Here is a 17,989-nt window from a genome sequence, read left to right on the forward strand (position 1 = left end):
CAGTCTTGCAAATGTCTAACAGAGGCAGAAAAAAGTTTTTAAAATTATTTGAAGAATCCTCCAAATGGTACAATTCTTGGCATTAAGAAGACAAGGTAATAAAAGAAAAAGGAGGCTCCTGCAACGGGCTGCATATCCAAGAAAGGGCTCTGTTGACTCCTAATGGCTGAGAACCCTCCCTAGGTGGGGCAGGGATTGAAGAAATGCACAACTGAGGACAAATTCTGATGAAGGAAATACCGTCTGTATCATAAAGAGGCCAAAAAATCGCATTTCTTGGCTAATCTGGATGCCTGGGGGGTAGAGTCACAACAGTGTGCATGTCACCCCCTTGAAAGCACAACTCAAGCTTCTTAGGCCTCAGGTCAGGAGCAGGAGAATCCATTCTGCACACAATTCCAGAAGGACAAGCCTGGCTAATGTTTTCCTTTTTCAACTCATCAAATTGAGTTTTTGAAAATCATATTGTAGAAGAATATGTATTAACCTGAAAAACGATTCACAATAATTGTTTAAACAAAGAGTCATGGGCTTCCCTGGTGGTGCAGTGGTTGAGAGTCCGCCTGCCGATGCAGGGGACAAGGGTTTGTGCCCCGGTCCAGGAAGCAGAGCGGCTGGGCCCGTGAGCCATGGCCATTGAGCCTGCGCATCCGGAGCCTGTGCTCCGCAACGGAAGAGGCCACAACAGTCAGAGGCCCGCGTACCGCAAAAAGAAAAAAAAAAGTCATTTCCTCCAAGAGCCCTTTCCTAAAATAGAATCCAACTCGTTGGTTCAAAAGAATTTAATGAAGGTACTCTTAACAAAGGTGTAAGCAGAATACGGTATTTGTTTTTCTCTTTCTGACTTACTTCACTCTGTATGACAGACTCTAGGTCCAGCCACCTCACTACAAATAACTCAATTTCGTTTCTTTTCACGGCTGAGTAATATTCCATTGTATATATGTGTCACATCTTCTTTATCCATTCATCTGTTGATGGACACTTAGGTTGCTTCCATGTCCTGGCTATTGTAAATAGAGCTGCAATGAACATTTTGGTACATGACTCTTTTTGAATTATGGTTTTCTCAGGGTAACCTGTAGTTAGTAGTGGGATTGCTGGCTTGTATGGTAGTTCTACTTTTAGTTTTTTAAGGAAGCTCCATACTGGAATCTAAAAAAAAAAAAAAAAAAATGGTCATGAAGAACCTACGGGCAAGACGGGAATAAAGACACAGACCTACTAGAGGATAGACTTGAGGTTGCGGGGAGGGGGAAGGGTAAGCTGGGACAAAGTGAGAGAGTGGCATGGATATATATACACTACCAAACGTAAAATAGATAGCTAGTGGGAAGCAGCCGCATAGCACAGGGAGATCAGCTCGGTGCTTTGTGGCCACCTGGAGGGGTGGGATTGGGAGGGTGGGAGGGAGGGAAATGCAGGATGGAGGAGGTGTGAGGACATGTATAACTGATTCATTTTGTTATAAAGCAATTATACTCCAATAAAGATGTTAAAAAAAAAAAAGTGTAAGCAGAATAAAAAGAGACAAGGCCATTGGGGCACCCACGAGCTAGCAACAGTGGGAACCTATTACCACGAGGAGCCTTGAAGGGACAAGGGGAGGAAATGGAATTTTTGGAGCCTGATGAGAGCTGGAGCCAGAGGAGGCGCCGCAAGCAGATAATACATCCCAAGTCAGGCAAGGGATTCCCTCTCCTCCCACTCACCAATCTCCTGCTTGTTGAACTCAATCAGAAAGCAGGCTGCAGAGGAGCCAACATAATACATTTTGTAGATATGCAGAGAGCAGGGCAAAGAAGGATGGGGGGGTACATAAAAGGAATAACCAACATCACCAACCCACAGTAGCACCCCAGTCACTTCTTATCACATTATCCTGTTTCTTTTAATTGCACTTATCATTACCTCATGTTTTATTTTTATTTCTTTTTTCCCCTCCCCCCCACCATTAGAATGTAAGCTCCTTGAAATTAAGGATTTTGTCTCTCCAAAACTATATTCTCACATGGAGTGCTGGAGCCCAGGAGGAGTGAGGAAGGCATCCTCTTTGTGAGGGGTGGAGAGTATGTCCCAGCACAGGTTCTCAGAACCTGTGTGGGGTTAGGAGGGCATCTGCATTGGGGAGGGAGTAGTGGCAGAGACGCCTCTATGTATGGCCACATACAGAGGGACTGTTCAAATAAGTAAATAAAAAAAGATAATGGGAACTTCACTGTTGGAGAAAGGAGGTACAAATATAGAAAGGGAAAAAACTTGAATGAGCCCTGTGGTGATGGATTACAATTGGAAGTATTGGTGTGAACTCATGGTTTTCAAGATAGATAGATAGATAAATGTAGATGTAAATGCATATGCATGTTTGTGCTGTGTGTGGGAGTGTGTGGGTATATATTCCCAACTGCAACCCTGAGTTCCAGTACCCTTGGAATAGGGATACCCTAATAGCAATGAGTACACTTGGCACTCAAATCTTGGCTTCTAAATACCAATTTCCACTAAATGGGACTTGGACTCCTTAGAGAAATGACTCATTCCAGGCCTGGGCAGGAAAAGTACAAGATGAGCCTGGAACATCTTTTGCCAGAAAAGAATGATCAAAGAATGATGAGAACATGTCAAAAGAACACAGAAGTAGGTAGGAAGAGCTTCTACTAGCAAAACTGGGACTATCTGAGCATCAAAATAAATGATAAGCATGAATTTAACCCACTGAATAACAGAGGAAACCATAAGCCCATAAATTAATTGAATGTTTGACAAAGGGTAGGATATTTACATAGACTTACAAATACTAGCCAAATTACAAAAAGATAAAGAGTGATATTGGGGCTTCCCTGGTGGCGCAGTGGTTGAGAGTCCGCCTGCCGATGCAGGGGACATGGGTTCGTGCCCTGGTCTGGGAAGATCCCACATGCCGCGGAGCGGCTGGGCCCGTGAGCCATGGCCGCTGAGCCTGCGCGTCCGGAGCCTGTGCTCTGCAACGGGAGAGGCCACAACAGTGAGAGGCCCGCGTACCACAAAAAAAAAAGAGTGATATTGTCCCATGGTTATATGAGATGTTACCACTGGGGAAGTTATATGAAAGGTACAGGGACCTCTCTGCACTATTTTTGCAACTTCCTGTGAGTCTTTAATTATTTCAATTTTTCTTTTAATTTTTATTTTTTAAATTAAAAAAACAGAGTAACTTTACATTGCAGAAGCCTGGCTGACATCACCTTAATCAAGAAGTGAAAATTAACGTCATCCATAATGGGACCAACCAAAATCACGTGCCACCTGATAGGATGCAATGAGAAGAATGCCATGTCACTTCTCTGATTTTCCTGTTGAACATGCAGTCTGAATCCAATCACGGAAAACATTAGACAAAACCAAACTGAGGGCCCAAACTGAGGGGCATTCTACAAATTAACTGGACCATAATCTTCAAAAGTGTCAAGGTTATGAAAATTAAAAAAGGACTTAAGAGACATAACTAAATACATGTGATTCTGAATAGATCCTTTTGCCCTTAAGAAAAGTATTGGGACAATGGGTGATACTTGAGTGGGACCAAGGATTAGATGGTAGTGGTCTAAAAATGTTAATTTCCTGATGTTGATGGTTACGTTGAGAATATGTAGGAGAATACCCTTGTTTGCAGAAAATACAACTAAAAGTATTCCAGTGTGAAAGTTCTCTGTACATAGTTGGAATTTTCTATTAGTTTGTGATTGTTTCAAAAAGAATTTTTTTTTAATTGTTAAAAAAATACAACTACATCTCTAGCACCTAGAACAGGCATGGCATTCCAAGGGCTCAGTAAATATTTGTTGAAGGAATTAATGAACTATATAAACAACTACAACAAATACATGCTTAGAAATAAAGACATCCAAATATTAACAGTGGTTTTTTGGAGGTATGGATTTATCATAGGTAATTTGGGTATATTTTTTATTTTATGCTTCTCTGTTTCTTAAATTTTCTGAATCAAGCATGTTTTTATTAATTGTTAAATTGGTCAGGCTGCTAACTAGCTAAGAATAATATTTTAGAAGCACCACAGTCTCATCCTTGGGTTTCTGGATCCCAACATTTGATGTTACCAGTTACTTGGACCAGACCCTTGGAAACTGCTTCAGTCCACCCAAGTACCTAGAATACCAATACTATAGGTTAATTATTACTGGGATATATAACTTCCTGGTGTCTAGAATATTCTTGCCCATTACTCAGGGCTCCCTCCTTCCCAGAATCATGTCCTGAGTCATAGAATCGGTCATCAGCAGTTCAGTGAACGTGTAATCATAAGGGGTTTGGAGAGTTTTGTGGGATGTTTAATTCACGTTAGGGAAAGGACTGGAGAATTACTCTGGATCCAGATTTCCAGTGACCAAGACATTCACATCCCTTGGATACTACTGAATAAACATTGGTAAATTCTGATGAAAAGATTCCTTTTTCTGGGCTCTGGGTGGACTGTTATCACATAATGGACATGTTGATTATGTTTCTCTTGTATTGATTATATTTTGGATCCGTGTCTCCATGATGGGATTTGACAGATGTCTTAGTTCCTTTAAAAACTCATTTACATGTCACCTCTTAAAATGAACAACTTCTGCAGTTGGTTGCTGTGCATAGTATGCAGATTTAATTAACATTTAAATTTTATATTTTAATAGGTAATATATGCCAATAGTCAAAATTCAAAAGGTACAATGGGGTGAAAAGCTCTCTCCCATCCCTGTCACCTAACCACCCAGGTCCCCTCCCTAGAGGTAACTGATATCATTCCAGGGAGATACACATACATACACACATATTTTTCACCCTATGTAATTTTTTTTAAAATTTTTATTTATTTATGGCTGTGTTGGGTCTTTGTTGCTGCGCGCGGGCTTTCTCTAGTTGCTGCGAGCGGGGGCTACTCTTTGTTGTGGTGTGTGGGCTTCTCATTGCAGTGGCTTCTCTTGTTTCAGAGCACGGGCTCTAGTCACGCGGGCTTCAGTAGCTGTGATGTGCGGGCTCTAGAGCACAGGCTCAGTAGTTGTGGCACACGGGCTTAATTGCTCTGAGGCATGTGGGATCTTCCCAGACCAGGGCTTGAACCCGTGTCCCCAGCATTGACAGGCAGACTCCCAACCACTGCACCACAAGGGAAGCCTACCCTATGTAATATTTTATGTACTGTTCTTCACCTTCCTTTTTTCACCAAGAATCTATCTTGGAGGTAATTTTACATTAGTATATAAAGAGCCTCCTTTTTTTTTTTTTTAAGTACACAGTATTCCACTGAATGAATGTACCATTACTTTTTTAACTAGTCTCTAACTAATGGACACTAAGATGGCTTCCAAACTTTCGCTATTACACCATGTTCCATGTACCTAAGTTATTTTGCACATAAGCAACTATATTTTTAGGATGAATTCCTAGTAGTGTGACTGCTAGGTCAAAGGTACATGCATTTTTAATTTTGATAAATATTGATATATTGCCAAATTGTCTCCCTTAGAGCTTGTATGAGAGCTTCACTGAATATTAACAAACTTTTGGATTTTGCCTATCTGGTTATGAAAAAGGATATGTCAGAGGAGTTTTAAACTATATTTTCCTTACACTGAGTGAGGTTGAGCACCCTTTCATGTTGACTTCCTTTTCTGCATAGTTGGTATAGCCGCGGCTCCTTTTTCTATTGAGTTTATTTGTAGAAGCACTTTATGTTTTAGGAAAATTAGCCTTTTCTGTGATACAAGCTGTAGATATTTTATACCAAATTGGAGTATGTCTTTCGACTTTTATTATGATAGTTTTCGCCTGGAGAGCTCAAACTCTGGAAACTACCTGGGTTTGAATCTTGGCTCTGCCACTCACTAGCTTGAGCAAGTTACTTAACCTCTCTGTGACTCAATTCATCAGTAAAGTGGTGATATTAATAGTAACTGCCTCACAGGGTTGCTGTAATTAAAAGAACAATATATGGAAAGGGCTTAGAAAATAGGTGGCACATGACAAGGACTATAAAAAGTATTGTGGTTTTTTTTAATGTAGTCAAAGTTAATGCTGATTCATTTTAGGTGCCGTTTCAAAGAAAAACATATTTGCCTTGGCTTCAAATTCTGGAGATAAAGTGAAAAAAAGAAATTATTCTCACTTTTGATAAGTAATATGCACTATTTACATATCAAGCCATCCACATAATAAAGGGTGCCCAGTCCATGGGAGTGTAGACCAAGCAGTGAGGTGCTTTATGGTCACTGCATTTACTCCTCACAACCACTCTCTTCAATAAACAAGGTCCCACTGTAGAGCACAGGAAACTGTATTCAGTATCCTGTGATGGGCCATAATGGAAAAGAATATGAAAAAGAATATATATATGTCTGACTGAATTACTCTGCTGTAGAGCAGAAATTAACACAACATTGTAAATCAACTACACTTCAATAAAATAAATTTAAATACATATATTTAAATATTATATATATATTTGGGGAAAAAACCCGCTTCAGCAGGTATCATTATCCTCATTTTACCTATGAGGAAATTGAGGTTCAGAGGTGCCAAAAGACTTGCCCAAGGTCAAGCTTCCTTTGTGCATTGATTTGCAAATATTCTTTAATCCTTTCTCTTGGCATGCCTGCTGCAGGTCCCCAAGGCATATCCTGTGCCTATACCTGGTTCCCTCAGTGAACACTCAAGAGACCCCTCTGGCTGGCTGTTTGCCATTCATTCACTCAGCAAGCCCCAAGCCAACTCCTTCTGACTTCCTCCTGTGACCCTGGCTCTTGAGCTTGGAATCCCTTTTGACTCCTGACACAGTGTTCATCAAGTCTTACAGGTTCTCCCTCCTCTGAAATGTCTCGACTCTACCCTTCCCTTCCATCCCAGCTGCCACCACTATGTTTCAACCCTGACTATCTTTTGCAGGGACGGTAGCTGCACTAAGCTTCTAAGGAAGCTTCCAGCTGCCTTCCACAATCTTTCCTCTTTAGTTTCTTCTACAGTGCTGCCCAGGTGATTTCCCTAAACCACAGCTCTAGTCTTATCACTCCCCAACTCTCAAACCTTCAGAGGCTCCCTCTGCCAGCTCCTTACCCTTGACATTTGACCCAACCTATTCTGCCAGTTTTGCTTCCAGGACTCCCTACCCATCCAGCCAAAACGAATGCTTCACTACTCCATGAACAGGCTTCCAGTCAGCTTGTTTGTTCAGCTTAGGATTTCTCTCTCTGCTCTCTATTCCAGGCAGCTCAAGCTTCAAGAAGCTGTCCTTTATTCTGACTATACTCACTTCCCTCCTTACCCTCATCACCTCTTCCCACTCCACACCCTTTCTTATACAAAATCCTTTAGAGGCGGAATCCTACTTTCCTTGTTATTTACTGAAATGCTTTCACACACAGGTACAACTGATAAACCCCACAACCTATTTTCTAATGGGTCTAGCCACTCACAGGGCCCTGGGTTAACAGGGCACATGGTGTGCCAGGCCTGCTCGTGGCAACAACCAAGCCTGGCCCATTTGAACCCAGCTCTCCTCACAGAACTGTGACTTCTGCATAGAGAACAGACCTGTGGTTGCCAAGGGGAAGGTGGGTGAGGGAGGGATGGAGTGGGAGGTTGGGGTTAGCAGAGTATAAATAGAATGGATAAACAACAAGGTCCTACTGCATAGCACAGGGCACTATAGACAATATCCCATAATAAAGCATAATGGAAAAGAACAGGAAAAAGAATATATATGTATGTATAACTGAATCACTTTGCTGTATACCAGAAGCTAATACCTTGTAAATGAACTATACTTCAACAAAAATAAAAATAAACCAGATCTAGATTTAAAAAAAAAAAGCAAACTGTCACTTCTGGTCAAGAGCCCTTCACAGGCTTACATTTTTCTTTTAGATCTGACAGCTGTCAACTGATACCTAGAACAGGCACAGCACAAAGAGACCATTCTGGAAGTATTAGTGGTACGAACAAAACTTTGCACTGGCGAGAACGTCAGAACGTTAGATCAACTTCCTTGTTTCAACAGAAGAAATCAAGGCACAGAGGCTTCCCTGGTGGCGCAATGGTTGAGAATCTGCCTGCCAATGCAGGGGACACGGGTTCGAGCCCTGGTCTCGGAAGATCCCACATGCCGCGGAGCAACTAGGCCCATGAGCCACAACTACTGAGCCTGCGCGTCTGGAGCTTGTGCTCCGCAACAAGAGAGGCCGCGACAGTAACAGGCCCGCGCACCGCGATGAAGAGTGGCCCCCGCTCGCCGCAACTAGAGAAAGACCCAACACAGCCAAAAATAAATAAATAAATAAAAAATTTTTTTAAAAAATCAAGGCATAGAAAGGGAAGAGGCTCGCCCTAGGTCACACAGCAAGAAGGAACCAGAACTAGATCTAGAACTAACGCCTCCTGACTGAAGTTCAGGGCATGCTCCTCTGCACCTTGGAGCCACGCAGATCTAGGGTGAGCAGCCCCAGCTACCAGAGGTCACAACCGAACACGTCACCACCAGTTCAACACGCGTTGCTCTTTCCTCACACTCATCTCAGAGCCTCCTTCGACCTTTCCACAACACAATCTTTCCTCGTCTCTAAGTAACAGTTTTAAAGGTAGGGATCTTCAGCGGCGAGAGGGCTTCCCTGTCAACCGGGTTGGACACAGAAAATACCCGGTCCTGGGTGGGGTTCCCACCGCTAGAGAAGAGGTAGCCTCGGAGCTCCCGGGGTCCGAACTCAGCCTCCGGCCCCGCCCCGGCCCTGCCCTCAAGCGCGCCCGGCCCCGCCCCAAACGCGCCAAGCCCAATCAAGCCTGCAGCCGACTCGCTGCATCATCACCAGGCCTGGGCGGAGCCGAGCTCCCAATCCCTTCCCCCTCCCTAAGATCCGCCCCATTGGCGTAGACAGTCAGAAAACGCGTCCACTGAGAAGGAAGGGGTGGCCGCCATGGCCCTATCCGCTGAGACAACGCGAGAACGGACACAACTAACTGGCAGATTCTAGACCTCGGTCTTTCCGCGTCCTTCTACGCTTCGCTCCCACTCTTGCCGATCCTGCGCCCGAGGGAGAGCCGGAAAGGCCCCTCTGATCAAGTAAGTCTACGCTGACTTTAGTACTGTTGGCGTCGGTCCAGGGGCGGCTGCTGCTACCCCGACAGAGCTCGGGGTGGGATGGGGGTCGGGGGAAGGCCCGAGAAAGGGGCGGGGAGGAGCCGAGCACGTGGAACGCCGGCACGACCCTGGCGTGGGTGGCTGGTTGGGCCGGCGAGCTCCGGCTGTGAGGGAGGAATCGGTGGGCGGGTGGAGCTCGCGCGTCTTGTCGGATCTGCCGCCGTAAAGACGGGGGGAGGGGGACCCCGAGTGTCACCGCTCCGTGTCCGCCCTGAAGGAGCGTTTTTCTAAATCCTGATGTGAAGTTGCCACCCAACACCTGCCAGTGGCTGGACTGCGGGCCCTTGGTGGCGGCTTACCTGAAAGTTGAGGTTGAGGTTGATTTTTTCAAACAGGTCAGCATAACAGCTAACGCAAGCGCCTCGTGAGTGCTTAGGCACTGCCAACTGCTTTACAGGCATTAACTAAGCTTTCCATACACCAGCCCAGTGAGGAAGGTGGTAGTGTAATACCTTCGTCAGACGCAGAAGAGCCCTAGTGAGGTTGTTGCTTACCCGAGGTAACTCGCGAACTAGTAAAGTGACGGAGCCGTGGGATGAACCCAAGCTTCCCGAGGTAACCTCCACACCGAGTTACCTCCACACCGAGTTACGGTAGCGACAAAGCCACGCCTTCCACTCTAGCGCTCGCCGTGTCCAGGAAGCCTCGTCGTCTCCCCAGTTATCCTTAGAAACCATGACACCCCGTCCCCCTGGACGGGCGTGGTGTGGTCCACAGACCTTGGCAGACGCAGAAACAGCCCAAAGGAAAGAAGACTGAGGCCACTGCTTCCTGGAGGAAACAAAAGTCCAGAGCCCCACACTCCAGTTTTAAATAACGGTGGAGATTGTAGTTGAGGTGGTGTCCTGGGGCCGGACCAGCAGGGGTGGAATGCCGTTTCCCCCACGCAGTGTGTCTTTCTGGGCACCATGCTTGGCCCTCTAAGCTTCCGTTTCCTCATTTGTGAGGTAGAGTTTTAAATAAACGCCGACGCAGGGCGGCCACGGCAAGCCCCCTGTGGAGGCCATTTTGCGTAGGGCTTTTCAAACCAGTGGCGTTAGTGTTTTCCACGCTGCAGTCCAGTATCCTGTATAATCCCCATGAACCTGTCACTGGATATTTAGGATGTGCCTCACTCATAAATGGTATAGTACTGCTGTAGTAGAAAATCTTTTTTTGTTTGGGGGATGTAATTCACATACCATAACATTCTCCGTTTTACAGTGTACGGTTCGGCAGGTTTTGTAGAATATTCGCAAGGTGCGACCATCTTACTCCAGAACATTTTCATCACCCCAAAAATAAGCACTGTGGCCCCGGCGCGGCCTAGGCCGAGGCATTGTTAGGCTCCAGGCCTGGGGCCACGGGCCACGTGCTCGGCAGGATGTTGAGGCGGCTGCTCGGGTGCGAGCAGTGGAGCCTCCGCTCCGTGCTGAATTTCGGCTGTGGGCCGCAGCCGAGACCGGGCCCACCTCTCACAGAGGCCGGGAGGGAGGCTGCCCGCCACCCCACAAGCCTGAGGCCCCCAGGCCGGGCCTTTTCTGGGTGGCACCGTCGGAACTTGGCGGCCAGGCCCAGAAGAGCGTCTTGTGGGAGGGGAAGGAAGCGGTACCCGGAAACTGGGCCGCTCAAACCGGAAGCAGTTTGGAGAGCTGTGCCAAGTCTTCGGCGCGCCTGCGCAGAAAACTGCCCGGCTGGGAGGCAGAGCCGACTCTCCTGCGAGGGCGTCTCCGCAGAGACCCCAGATTTGAACAAGGGCCGGAAAAACCGCCGAGGAGTGTGCCGAACTTAAGGATTATCGGTGTGCCACCACAGTTGAGACTTGCGGCCGAAGGAACCATTGTAGAAATGAAACGGGATGACCTCACAGCGACATCAACATCAAGGAATGGAGAAGCTAAGCAGCTACCTGAAGTAGAAAGGACAAGTCAGCACACCCATCCGCTGGACCTGTTATTTCATGGCGAACCCACTTACAGAGAGCTACCCTGGATGCTGTGCAAACAACGCTCATCTGGAGGAAACTGCTGGCAGTTTTGAAAAGCAGAAAGTAAAGGATATAAAGACTGTATTTTCAGAATTTATCACTACTGAAATGCTATTTCAGAGCAAAGCTTCAGAGGTATACACTGGTGCCTACCAAAATATACAAAAGATTGATGAGAAGACTTGAGGTTTTCAGAAGCTCTAGGTATTCACCCGATTATCCATCTCACTTGTATATTGTAAGAGCAAATTCAAAGTTGCCTTTTCAGAGATTTGTTTAGCTAAGTGTCTGCAACAGGACAGGTGTCCACTTGTGGACTAAGGGGATCAGCAAGAAGAAGATGAATTAGACATTACAGAATAAGAAAATTAATTTTCCTCAGTACATGTCTCATTTCCATTTTTATCTTAATATGACTCAGAATTCAGGATTGCTGAATTATAAAACTTTATTCTGGCTTGCTATGCTAAACATCAAAATGGAATGCTACTGAAAATAGGGGAGAAAAATGGAAGGATATGTATGCTGATCCAAAATGAAGGTTTTAAAAAATATTACACAGCCAGTCATTTCAACTTCCTACCTAGTGATATATAATCTTTTTGTATAACTCCCACACTTTTTTTTTTTAAGATTATGGGTTTTAAAGTATTTCATATTAATGTACTGTACTTGCTTGGGAGTCCTATAGTAAAGTAGATATCAAAAACCAAAAGATCTACCAATTCCATTTAGCTTCTTTTAGACTGACTCTGCAAAAGGATCCTATCTAGTCATTTTGATTAAATATAAATTCTATCCCATGAAGCTTTAAATAAAAAGACAAGTTTTCTTTTCTTGAAAAAACTTTTACTGAAACATGAAGTTTCATCATTTGATCTGTAAATTTACCTTTCAACAAGTGTATAATCAAACAGAATAAAGGAAATATGACACCAATATATCCATGTTTTACAAATGAACAAAGCATAAATTTTAGTTTAGAGTCACATTCAACTTGATTCTGGCTTTAAAACAAAACTGCTGTCATACTCATAGAGTACAGACTTGTGGTTGCCAGGGGGGAGGGGCGGGGGGAGGTTGGGGTTAGCAGGTGTAAGCTGTCATATATAGAATGGATGGATAAACAACAAGATCCTACTGTATAGCACGGAGAAGTATATTCAATATCCTATGATAAACCATAATTGAAAAGGATATTTAAAAAAGAATATATATGTATAACTGAATCATTTTGCTGTATGGCAGAAATTAACACGTTATAAATCAACTATACTTCAATTTAAAAAAATTTTTTTTAACTGTTGTCATACTAAAGTACTATAAATGGTACTACATCCTTTGGAAAGCTAGTAATTTGGTGGAATGTTGCCTAGAAAAACATAAACTAGAACACATGGAACACCATAAATCATTTAAAATTCTATAAAAATTTTTCTAAGCTACCACCTAGATAATAAAAAGATATAACAGTTATTCTTGGAAACATAAAACAATTTAATCAGAGTCTTTATCAACTCATGTGGGGTAACTGGAAAAAGCAATTATTCATAACAGAAAAGTAGACTTCCGAGAAGCTGTAAAAAAAGGACCTGAACCTTTATACTCCCTGTTCTGTAACCCCTCTTCCTTCAGCACCTGGAAAACCATTTCTCTCTTTCTCCCTCTCTGGATTTGCCTATTCTGGAGATTTCATATACATCAAATAAATAATACAGTGTGTGGCCTTTTGTGTCCCACTTCTTTTATTTAGTATAGTGTTTTCAAGGTTCATCCACATTGTAGCATGCCTCAGTACTACATTCTTTTTATGGCTGAATAACATTCTTTTGTATGGATGTGCTGTATTTTGTTTATTGAGTCATCAGTTGATGGAAATTTGGATTGTTTACACTTTGGGGCAATTATGAATAATGCTGCTATGAATATTACTGTCCAGATTTTTGTATGGCCATATGTTTTCATTTCTGCTGGATTTTGCTATGGTAACTCTATGTCAAACCTTTTGAGGAACTGCCAAACTGTTTTCCAAAGTGACTGCAGCATTTGCGTTCCCACCAGCAGTGTATGAGAGTTCCAATTTCTCCACATTCTCACCAATACTTGTTATTTGTGTTAGTTTTTTTTTTTATTATAACAATCCTGGTAGGTATAAAGTGGTATCTTATTGTGGTTCTTATTTTCATCTACCTATTGACTAATGATGAGCATCTTTTCGTGTTCTAAGTGGCCATTTGTATATCTTTGAAGAAATGTCTTCAGATTTTTTTCCTTATTTTTTAATTGAGTTATTTTTTTCTTGTTGAGTTTATATATTCTGGATACTAGATCCTTATCAAATGTACGATTTAAAAATATTTTCTCCCATTCTGTGGGTTGTCCTTTCACTTTCTTTTTTTTTTTTTAAAGTGAATGGTGATTGTTTCTTTTTTTAATTTATTTTATTTTTGGCTGCATTGGGTCTTTGTGGCTGTGCGCGAGCTTTTCTCTAGTTGTGGCGAGCGGGGCCTACTCTTCGTTGCAGTGCACAGGCTTCTCGTTGCTGTGGCTTCTCTTGTTGCACAGCATGGGCTCTAGGTGCGCGGTCTCAGTAGTTGTGCCTCGCGGGCTTAGTTGCTCCATGGCATGTGGGATCTTCCCGGACCAGGGCTCAAACCCATGTCCCCTGCATTGGCAGGTGGATTCTTAACCACTGCGCCACTGGGGAAGCCCCCTTTTCACTTTCTTGATAGTGTGCACAAAAGTTTTTACTTTTGATGAAGTCTACTTAATCTATTTTTTCTTGTGCTTTGGGTGTCATATTTAAGAAACCATTGCTTATTGAAAGTTCATGATGATTTATACCTTTGTTTTCTTATAAAAGTCTTACAGTTTTAGAGCTTGAATCAATGAGTTAATTTTCATATATGATGTGAAGTAGGGATTGGATTCATTCTTTTGCAGGTGAGTGTCCAGGTGTCCAAGCAGTTGAAAAGATTATTCTTTCCCCCACTGAATGGTCTTGGTCAAAAATCAATTGGCATAGATATATCGGTTTATTTGTGGACTCTCAGTTCTACTCCATTGATCTATGTTGCTATCCTTGTGCCAGTACCAGTGTCTTGATTACTGTAGCATTGAAATTGGAAAGTGTGAGTCCTCCAACTTTGCTTTTTTTCCAAGATTGTTTTCACTCTTCTGTGTCCCTTGCATTTCCATATGATTTTCAGGATCAGCTTGTCAATTTCTCCAAAGATGGCAGTTGGAATTTTGATAGTGGTTGTGTTAAATCTGTACATCAATTTGTAGACCATGTTAAGTCTTCCAATCCATGACATGGATGTCTTCCCATTTATGTAGGTCCTCTTTAATTTCTTTCAACAATGTCTTATGCTTTCAGTGTACAAGTTATGCACTTATTTGTTAAGTTCATTCCTAAATACTTTATTCTTTTTGATGCTAATGTAATGTCATGCTAGTGTATGGTTTTGTATTAATTTCATTTTTAGATTATTCATTGCTAGTGTATAGATGTACAATTGATTTTTTATACATTATTTATTTACTTATCTTTGGCTTCGTTGGGTCTTCATTGCTGCGCGCGGGATTTCTCTAGTTGTGGTGAACGTGGGCTACTCTTCATTGCAGTGCGCGGGCTTCTCATTGCGGTGGCTTCTCATTGTGGAGCACAGGCTCTAGACTCACGGGCTTCAGTAGCTGTGCCACTCAGGCTCAGTAGTTGTGGCTCGCGGGCTCTAGAGCGCAGGCTCAGTAGTTGTGGCGCCTGGGCTTAGTTGCTGCGCAGCATGTGGGATCTTCCCAGACCAGGTCTCGAACCTGTGTCCCCTGCATTGTTAGGCGGGTTCTTAATCACTGCGCCACCAGGGAAGCCCTGATTTTTATATATTAATCTTGTATCCTGAAACCTTGCTTAAATCATTTATTAGCTCCAGTAGTTTTTGTGTGTGTGGATTCTTTAGGATTTTCTGTATGTATAACATCATGTCATCTGCCAATAGAAATAGTTTTACTTCTTCCTTTCCTGTTTGCATGCCTTTTATTTCTTTTTCTTGCCTAATTGCCCCTGGCTAGAACTTCCAGTACAATGTTGAATGGAAATGCTAAGAACAGACATCCTTGTCTTGTTCCTAACCTTAGGAGAAAAGCTTGCAGTCTTTCACTATTATGATGTTAGCTGTAGGGTAGATGCCCTTTATCAAGTTGTGGAAGTTACTTCTGTGCCTAGTTTTTGTCATGACAGGGTATTGGATTTTGTCTGGTGTTTTTTCTGCATCTCTTGAGAAAATCATGTGGAGGTTTTTCCCCTCATTTATTCTGTTAATATGGTGTATGGCATTGATTGGTTTTCATATGTTGAACTTGGGGTAAATCCTACTTGGTCATGGTGTATTATCCTTTTTATATGCATCTAGATTTGGTTTGCTAGGATTTGGTTGAGGATCTGTGGCTGTGTCCATAAGGTAGGTTGATCTATAGTTTTCTTGTCTTGTGATACCTCTGTCTGGTTTTGGCAACAGAGGACTACTAGCTTTAGAAAGTAAATATCTTGCATATAGTTCTTACAACCTTTTGGATTATTTTCTTCATATCTATTCCCAGAAGAAGGCATGTACATTTAAATTACTTGATAATTATTGCTCAGTCATTTTCCAAAAAGTTAAATCATGTTTGTTTATTTGTTTGAGATTAACATTGTCTTTCTAGACTAATGGTCTCTTAGAAATTATTATTCTTTATCCTTCAAGTACTTGAAAGCTTGTGTAAAAGGCAAAGCCAAGCTCAGCCTACCACAACACATTTAATGTCTGTGCCTGGCAGAGTGGCTCCAGAGGAGCTGGGATTCAACATTTCACCCAGAAAATTATAATTGAGCGCTTCCTGTCTAGAGCAGGGTTTCTTAACCTCAGCACTATTTGGGGCTGGATAATTTGTTGTAAGGTGCTGTCCTGTATTGTAGGATGGTTAGCAGCATCCCTGGCTTCTACCCACTAAATGCCATAGCAGCCCACCCATCCCTGCCGCCAAGTTGTGGCAAACAAAAATGTCCCTGGACGTTGCCAAATGTCCCCTGGTGGGTGAAGTTGCCCTTGGTTGAGAAACACCAATCTAAAAACTGATTGTGCTGACTTCATATTACTGTCCAATAAAATTGTCTCAATTTTGAATTTTAATCTTTGCTATATATATATATTTGGCTTTGGAGCCACATTTGTCTCACTCTGTTACCATGTGCTGGTGACTTTCAAATCTATATCTTTAGCCTCATTTTCCCTCTGAATTCCCAGACCCCTATTTACAAACATCTTGAGATTGGTTTGTTCAAAATCAGGCTTACTGTCTTCATTCCCCAAACAGCTCCTCCTCCTTGTCTCTCAGGTCAGAACACTACCAGTTATTCATTTATCAGGTTTCAGCTGCTCTCTCTCCACCTCTCCCATGAAACTCACCTCTAAATCTTTCTAAATTCAGGGTTCTCTATCCCAAGTATCACTTCCATGTTGGTGGGTTCATGTAACCTGAGTTGCTACAGCAGTCCTTAACTTCCAACTTATTCCCTCCACCGCTGCCCTTCTAAAATGCAGGTTTAGTCATGTTACTCAGCGAACTTACCGAGCACCCAGAGACCTCAGCATCTGACCCTGCCTGCCTCTCTAGCCTAATCTCCCAGCCCCTGTACTTTAGGCTGTGGCCATACCAAACTGCTTGCAGGCCCCTCACTCTGCCAACCTTGCCTGACAGACTGGGTTCAAACTCACTGTCCCCTCTGGCTCTTCCATTCAGAGCCATCACTCCCTTCTCTCCCACTGCAGTGCCTGCACCTGTGCTTGTGTGAGGTGGTGGTTTAGAAATATTGTCTTTGGGCAAAACCAGCACTCACCAATTTATTTCATTATTTACCATGTCCTTCTGATAGTGCAGTGCTCTACTGAGGACAGTGGTGCAAGTGGGCCAATGGCCCTGCCTCCTAATGGGTGATCTGACGCCTTTGACTCGCCGTTACCTATGCTTTTCCACTATTCATGCATCATTTCATAACTAAAGCAGACTGGAATCATGTACAGAATGTGCAATCTAAATAAGTTTTCTTTTTTTGTAGAGTTGGTTGGTAATAATGATAATCTTATGTCAGTATGGCTTATTTTTCTTACCAGTTTTCTTATCACCATCCATACGTATTTCCCTTCCTGTGCATAGTGCCTTTAACCTGTAACGTAACTAATTAATAAATACAGCTTTATTCTTTGTCTGAGGCTTAAGATAATTGATCCAAAGGGAAACCTATGCATGTGGTATTCAGGAGCCATTAAAGTGGTTGCTGAGGAAAATGAATAAAATTATTATATTTTTGGATGGGGATGGGGCAGTGGTAGAATTTCAGAGAAAGGAAATACAGATAGGTGAAAGAGCATACTAGGAACTAGGGAGAGATCATGAGCTCACTTTGGAACATGGTCTGTGAAAGTAGACAGGAGGCAGCCTTTTTATAAGAACTTGATGCTAGGTTAGAGATGAAACGGTGTTTGCAGGTGAGATTGTATTAAGTATAAAATGAAGAGGATCTAGGACAGAACGTTGTTAAACACAGAGTGGGTGACCCAAGAGAAACTAGAGAAGGATTAACTTGACAAGTATGAGGAGAACCAAGAGAAAGATATTCCAGAAACCTAGGGAAGAGTGAAGCTTTGTGGTGTCATGTGTTGTAGGAATAAGGGCTAAAAAGAGACCACTAACTTTGGCAAGTAGGGGATCATTAACCTCAGCAAGAGCATTTTAGCAGAACGGTGAGGATGGAGGAGGCCTGACTACAGTGAGTTGAAGAATGATTGGAAAATAAAGAAGTGGAGTGTGTACAT

General features: G+C 42.9%; 1 protein-coding gene across 3 annotated transcripts in view; it reads left to right on the forward strand.

Moving 5' to 3' along the window:
* The first annotated feature begins 8,922 nt into the window (after positions 1–8,922).
* DCAF4 (DDB1 and CUL4 associated factor 4) overlaps positions 8,923–17,989 on the forward strand; it is a 29,455-nt gene continuing 20,388 nt past the window's right edge. For 2 of the 3 annotated variants that reach the window (XM_029238808.1, XM_029238809.1), the window contains exon 1: positions 8,923–9,091. The gene's annotated coding sequence lies outside the window, so the exon portion shown is untranslated. The remainder of the gene's footprint in view (positions 9,092–17,989) is intronic. The other variant, XM_029238811.1, reaches the window with a different exon arrangement.

This window comes from Monodon monoceros, unplaced genomic scaffold (genome assembly GCF_005190385.1).
Source record: "Monodon monoceros isolate NGI ecotype Baffin Bay Population unplaced genomic scaffold, NGI_Narwhal_1 Super_Scaffold_21, whole genome shotgun sequence".
Taxonomy (NCBI): domain Eukaryota; kingdom Metazoa; phylum Chordata; class Mammalia; order Artiodactyla; family Monodontidae; genus Monodon; species Monodon monoceros.